This window comes from Panicum virgatum, chromosome 1N (genome assembly GCF_016808335.1).
Source record: "Panicum virgatum strain AP13 chromosome 1N, P.virgatum_v5, whole genome shotgun sequence".
NCBI classification, from domain to species: Eukaryota; Viridiplantae; Streptophyta; class Magnoliopsida; order Poales; family Poaceae; genus Panicum; species Panicum virgatum.
Window position 1 is genome coordinate 57,934,141 of NC_053145.1, and position 7,145 is coordinate 57,941,285.

The 7,145-nt window shown below is 49.1% G+C and overlaps 1 non-coding gene across 1 annotated transcript; it reads right to left on the reverse strand.

The window, feature by feature from the left end:
• Positions 1-5,413: 5,413 nt before the first annotated feature.
• Positions 5,414-5,552, reverse strand: LOC120657874. Its single transcript, XR_005668407.1, has one exon. It is a non-coding gene; the product is annotated as a small nucleolar RNA Z247 (small nucleolar RNA).
• Between the last annotated feature and the right edge of the window lie 1,593 nt (positions 5,553-7,145).

Here is a 7,145-nt window from a genome sequence, read left to right on the forward strand (position 1 = left end):
TTTTTGGTATAAATTTTTGGGATCCAAACATTCGATGTGTTAGCAACTACGGAGACGGAGAGAAGAAAACAGCACTTCAGAAAACAGTACCCCGCGCTAGTGATCCTTTGGCCTTTTGCAAAGTTTTTCCCTTGGAAAGCTGTCAAGGCAGACGCACCCATGCAAGTAAAAGCAACACGTTATGTTTCAGTGCATCTGTACATGCGATCTGACAAACATCTCTGAACGGAAGGGGACTACTCCCTCCATTCCCTTTAAGTGTCGCTAGGGAACCACGCTTGTGAGACAATCCCGGTTCCCGAGCGACTCTTTAATCGGGACAGAGGGAGTATGCAAAAGCAATGTAAATAAACAACCAGATCATCCATACCATGTATGCATGATCCAAAAGAAGTTCGTAGATTGCCGCACTTTGTTTTGCTTTCCTTCACATTCTTTACCATCTCTCTAAAACAGTATATCCAGATGCGCTCATGTAAAGCTTCTCTTCAGAATCACACGATGTAACAAGTACACCAACCATCCCACCGAGGGCTCTTTCCATGTTGATCTCCAGCAGGGTTTGCAAAACCGGTGGGAACCGGTCCGGTTTGACCGGTCCGGTCCGGTCCGGTTCCGGTTTGGGCCGGTACCAAACCGGCCCAAATTCAAAATTCAAATTTGAATTCAAAAAAATGAAAAATTTCTAAAAAAATCCTAAAAATACTTCAAGGTGCGACAAATCTAATAGTGTCAAATTTTCTCAAAAAGTCGTTCTTTTAACATACTTTTCGGGCATTTAAAGTTAAACCAAAAAAGAAAAAGGAAAAAAATGAGACGGCCCATTAAGGCCCACTTGGTAAACCGGTCAAACCGGCCGGTATAACGTTCCAAACCGGTTACACATGCGATTTTAAATTTGGATTTGAATTCAAACCGGTCAAACCGGCCGGTATACCGGTACAAACCGGTTGAACCGAGTTTTTTAAATTCAAATTTGAATTCGACTGGTACCGACCGGTTTCCAGCCAAACCGTCGGGGTCCGCGCCGGCGGTACCGGACCCCGGCAGTTTGGCCGGTCCGGTGGGTAAATGAAACCTGATCTCCACTCGCGCGATCCACACAAAAGGCCAACCTGCTCGCAGACTTTCTCCTGAAACTTTACCGCGCCCGCCCTCTAATCCGTTGACACATCGCCGGGCCGGGTCGCAAAGCAGCTGTGGTGGACGCCTTGCCGAACGAACCCTCTTGCTTGTTGCCTTGGCCTCTCCCATGTCCCATCCCATGCTCACTCCTACGTGCATAACCACTACCTCCAACACCAAACAGTCCGGTTCGCTAGTCAACAGCTGCTCCGTGGTCAGTAGTCGGGCCACTGTTCCATCGTCGATCTTGGTCGATCTGGATGCGAGAATGGCGGCGACCGGCAGCACGCCGACGATGTGAATCAATCTTTGTGGAAGCGTTGAACCCCTTGTTGGGGGCCGCACCTTTGTTTATAGGAGCAGGGAAGAGCCCCCTGCGTGGCTTACAAGCAATGTATAATCTTATCTTGATATGGCCAACAACTAATCCTAGATTGATACAACAAATCCTATCTGACTGATACAAGAAATCTCAACAACATGGTAACTAACTATCCTGGCCATATCATGAAAGATCACACGGACGCTTACATTATAGGAAAGCTAGATTCTATCTTAACACTCCCCCTCAATCAAAACTTCTGTAAGTTTAGATTGCGGCAGAACTCCTGCACCTTTTGCACTGATAGTGCTTTTGTGAAGCCATCTGCCACTTGATCATGTGTAGATACAAATTGAATGTTGAGAAGTTTTTGAGCTACTCGTTCTCGTACAAAATGGTAGTCCACTTCTATATGCTTTGTTCTTGCATGGAAGACTGGATTAGCAGAAAGATACGTGGCTCCAAGATTGTCGCACCAAAGAGTAGCAGCTGACGGACTAGACACTCTAAGCTCCTTGAGCAATATTTGAATCCAAATAATTTCGGCCGTGGCATTTGCCATTGCCTTGTATTCCGCCTCTGTACTGGACCTTGAAACCGTGGCTTGTTTTCTGGAACTCCACGAGATCAAGTTAGATCCAAGAAATATACAAAATCCACTAGTAGATCGTCGATCATCAAGTGATCCTGCCCAGTCAGCATCAGAGAAGCCGCTAACACACAGAGAGGACGACTTCCGGATTTTCAAACCATAATCCATAGTTCCTTTAACATACCTTAGGATTCGTTTAACTGCTGTCCAGTGTTCTGTAGTAGGCGCATGAAGGAATTGACACACCTTATTAACTGGAAAAGCCAAGTCTGGACGTGTCAATGTCAAGTATTGTAAAGCCCCAACTATACTTCTGAATTTGGTTGAATCTTCCACGCCTAGCTTTGTGCCTATCTCGCTGGACAGTTTTTCTGATGTAGATAATGGTGTATTAATCGGCTTGCAACACTGCATGTTAGCTCTTCGAATAATATCTGAGGCATACTTCTGTTGAGACATAAGAATTCCATCATTCACCTTCTTTACCTCGATGCCAAGAAAGTAGCTGAGTTCACCAAGATCTTTCAAGGCAAAGTCTGCCCGCAAGTCAAGAAGTAATGCTTCTACTGCTTTAGCCGATGAGCTAACAACTATGATATCATCAACATATACTAACATGAATATGGTGACACTATTCTTGTGATAACAAAATAATGACGTGTCAGCTTTTGAGGGAGAGAAACCGAGTTGTTGCAACTTGTTACTTAACCTGGAGTACCACGCTCTGGGCGCTTGCTTCAAACCATATAATGCCTTGTCTAATTTACATATGAAGTGAGGACGAGAAGAATCTTCATACCCAGGAGGTTGTTTCATATACACTTCTTCCTCCAGAACACCATGAAGAAACGCGTTCTGCACATCCAGCTGTCGAAGGCACCATCCCTTAGATACTGCAATAGACAAGACAGTTCTGATAGTAGCTGGTTTAACAACAGGGCTAAACGTGTCTTCATAATCAATACCATACCGTTGCTTAAAACCTTTAGCAACTAGGCGGGCTTTATACCTGTCAATCTCTCCATTTGCCTTTCTTTTGACCTTGTAAACCCACTTACAATCAATGAGATTTTTACCATGACCGGCAGGAACCAAGCGCCAAGTTTTGTTTCTCATCAGTGCATCATATTCCTCATCCATGGCATGCTTCCAATGCTTGTGTTGAAGTGCTTCATCAAGATTGGAAGGTTCACTACTTTCTGCAAAACATCCATACCTGATGGTGCCATCCGTATAGCTCTTGGGCTTACGGATCCCATGTTGCAGCCTGGTCACTCGGCGTGGTGAGTGGACAGCTTCCGCAGGTGATCCCGTCACCGCCGCAGAGGATCCCATCAGGATCGTGGTGGCCGCACCAGATGTGTCGCCCACAGCAGGAGCAGCCGGGACACTGGTCGGACGCGGGCCAGCGTCGGAGTCGCGTGCAGGAGAGCGCGTGGAGGGCGTCGAGGCGGAGGATGGCGTGGCGCTGGGAGATTCGTTGGCAGGCGAGACAGGAGGCGCCTGATCCAAGGCTGATGCGCCGGACGCCGCCTGCTCCACTGACGCGCCCAAATCTACCTCGTGCCCCGCGCTAGTGCCCTGTACTCCGACCGAATATGGTTCCTGCATGAAATGATGTCTGTTTTCCCTGCAACTTGCATCACTTTCATCAGAATTTTCATGAGTATTAGTCAATTGGCCTAGCGATTTATCTTGAAGATTAGTACTGTCGGGATTTGCGAGGTGTTCAGGGAGCAACAGAATTTGAGAGCGAAGGAGAGCGCCGGCATTAGGATGTAGCTTGGAAAAAGGAAACACATGCTCATCAAATACTACATCCCTAGAAATATACACACGACCCGTACTAATGTCCAAGCACTTGTACCCCTTATGCATATTGCTATAACCAAGGAAGGCACACTGTTTGGAACGGAACTCCAACTTCCTAGCATTATACGGGCGCAAATTTGGCCAGCAAGCTGAGCCAAACACCCGGAGGGCAGAATAGTCAGGAGTTTGATTGTAGAGGCGCTCAAGAGGCGTCGAATTTTGGAGAAGTCTTGTGGGTGTGCGATTGATAAGATAGGTAGCCGTGACAAAGGCTTCATCCCAAAATTTTAGGGGCATGGATGCTTGGGCAAGAAGGGCAAGGCCAACTTCAACTATGTGACGATGTTTGCGTTCCGCGGATCCGTTTTGCTGATGTGTGTGTGGGCAGGAGACATGATGCGAGATGCCTACCCTAGTAAAGAAGTGATTGAGTTTTTCATATTCACCTCCCCAATCTGTCTGCATTGCAATAATTTTCCTACTAAGAGATCGCTCGACAAGGGTTTGAAACTCTTGAAATTTAGAGAATACTTCAGATTTATGTTTCAACAAATAGATCCATGTGAATTTGCTGAAATCATCAATGAAGCTAACATAATAATTCTTTCTGCCTACTGAATCACGAGCAGGTCCCCACACATCGGAGAATACCAACTCAAGAGGAGCAGAAGAAGTACTGGACGACCGAGAGTAAGGAAGTTGATGACTCTTTGCCTGTTGACAGGCATCACAAACCGACTCTGGACTGGAAACATGTGGCAAATTATTTCTACTGACAACCTGACGAACTACGGAGATGGACGGATGACCAAGACGATGATGCCACATGTCCACGGAGATCTTGGTGGCACTGCAGGCTACCTTCCCACGATCACTTGATGACGATGGGAAGGGATAAAGGCCACCGCTACTCCGCCCTCTAAGGATCGTTTTCTTCGTGGCCTGATCCTTAACAAGAAAGAATGAGGGATGAAACTCAAGGAACACATTGTTGTCAGTAGTAAAACGATGAACAGAGACTAGGTTTTTCTTGGCTTGGGGAACGTGAAGGACATTTTTCAGAATTAGATCTCGATCGGAAGTATGTAAAATGCTATGGCCAACATGACTTATACTCATACCTGATCCACTGGCGGTGTGGATTTGCTCCCCGCCATGGTACTTTTCACGTGTAGAGAGCTTGTTCAGCTCACTTGTGATGTTGTCGGTGGCGCCCGTGTCGGTGTACCACGCGTTGTCGACGTTGTACGCGGCGTAGGCAGCATTAACATGCCTCTCATCCGGCACGTACTCCTCATCAAAACGGTGCCAACATTCATTTGCTGTGTGACCCGCCTTGTAGCACACCTGGCAGCGTGTCTTCTTGGACCCATTGGACCGGGAGGAATTGTTGGTGAAGCCCCCCCGGTTTCTATTGTTGTTGTTGGCGTTGTTGCCGCGACCGCGACCTTGACCAGGACCACGGCCACCACCGCGACTGTGGCCGCCGCGGCCACCGCGTCCACCACGGTTGGCGATGTTCACGGAGGATTGAGATCCTCCGCTGAACATGTTCACGCGCTGTTCGAAGCTGAGGAGCTGCGACAGTAGGTCGTCAAAGGAGGTGTCGCCCGGCTGGGCGAGGACGGCGGCCACGACGGGGTTGTACTCCTGATCCAGTCCGGTAAGGATATACCGGACCAGTTCTTCTTCATCGATGGGTTTTCCCGCACATGCCAGCTCATCTGCCAATAACTTCATCTTGGAAGTATATTCGGTAATGGACATGTTACCTTTTTGAGTAGTTCCCAGCGCTATGCGCGTGTTCACCGCGCGTGCGCGAGATTGGGAAGAGTGGATCTTCGCCAAGGCGCTCCAGACCTCCGACGCCGATTTGTACAGCGCCACTTGGGAGAGAACTTCACGAGAGAGGGAGGACAACAAGTAGGAGAGCACTTGTTGATCAAGCGCAAGCCACCTTGCGTACTCCGGATTTGGTTTGGAGACGTCTTTGCCGTCAGTGCCCTTCTCCTGGATGGTCTTGGGTGGGGCAACCTCGGTTCCATCTAGGAACCCTAGGAGTTGTGCGCCACGCACAGCAGGCAGAATCTGAACTTGCCAGAGGGCATAGTTCGTTTTGGTGAGCTTTTCCGTAATGGTTTGAGCAAAGGAGGCCGGCGGTGCCGGTGCCGAGAAGGTGGAACTCGCCATGGGTGGGATGGGATGGGTAGATGGATGTTTATTTGGAGGTTAGGCTCTGATTACCATGTGAATCAATCTTTGTGGAAGCGTTGAACCCCTTGTTGGGGGCCGCACCTTTGTTTATAGGAGCAGGGAAGAGCCCCCTGCGTGGCTTACAAGCAATGTATAATCTTATCTTGATATGGCCAACAACTAATCCTAGATTGATACAACAAATCCTATCTGACTGATACAAGAAATCTCAACAACATGGTAACTAACTATCCTGGCCATATCATGAAAGATCACACGGACGCTTACATTATAGGAAAGCTAGATTCTATCTTAACAGACGATGCCGGCGACGGTGACGCCCCTGCCGGGCTACGGATACCAGGGCTCCGCCGCGGGCGCCGAGCCTCCCCGCAGCTCCTCGGGCTCCATCGGTACGTTCTTCGGGGTCTTCGCGGCCGTCCTGGTGCTCACCTTGCTGTCCTGTGTCTTCGGCCGGGTGTGCGCGGCGCAGGCCGAGGGCCCCGACGAGCGGTACGACTGCACGAGGCTGGCCCGGCGGTGGTGCGGGTGGCCGGCACCTCGCCGGGCCGCCGCGAAACGGGAGGCGAAGCCGCCGCCGCCGCCCGTGGTGGAGGTGCCCGCAGCGTTGCCACCGCCGGAGGAGCCGTGAAGAAGCCGCTGCCCCCGGCGGCGAGGTTCACGGACCCCTTTCTCTGTCCTCTACCCCTCTTCCGAGTTACAATTATTAGTAGGAAAAGTCCGATAGGAGAAAGAATCAATAAGAAGGTTTGATTATCTGTTCTTATTAGCGTACGTCACTCGTGATACGGATTGTTTTATAGTAGTAATTCTTCAGCAAGGATATATAAATGCTTTGGCCTCCCAAATTTTTTTGTGTACTCTGATCAAATACAGTGACAAGCACATCTCCGATTCGTTTATCCTCACATGTCTCGAACTGAAGAAACAGAGCAAGCTGTTACATTCATGAGCAGCAGTTTGACAGTTTCCGTGTACAAACGGCATCTTTCACTCAGTTGGCAGCCCTCAAATCCTATCAGACTGAACCTGAACCCTGAAGCTGCAGGCTGAGGCGACGATCCGAGTCCTGAACGAAGA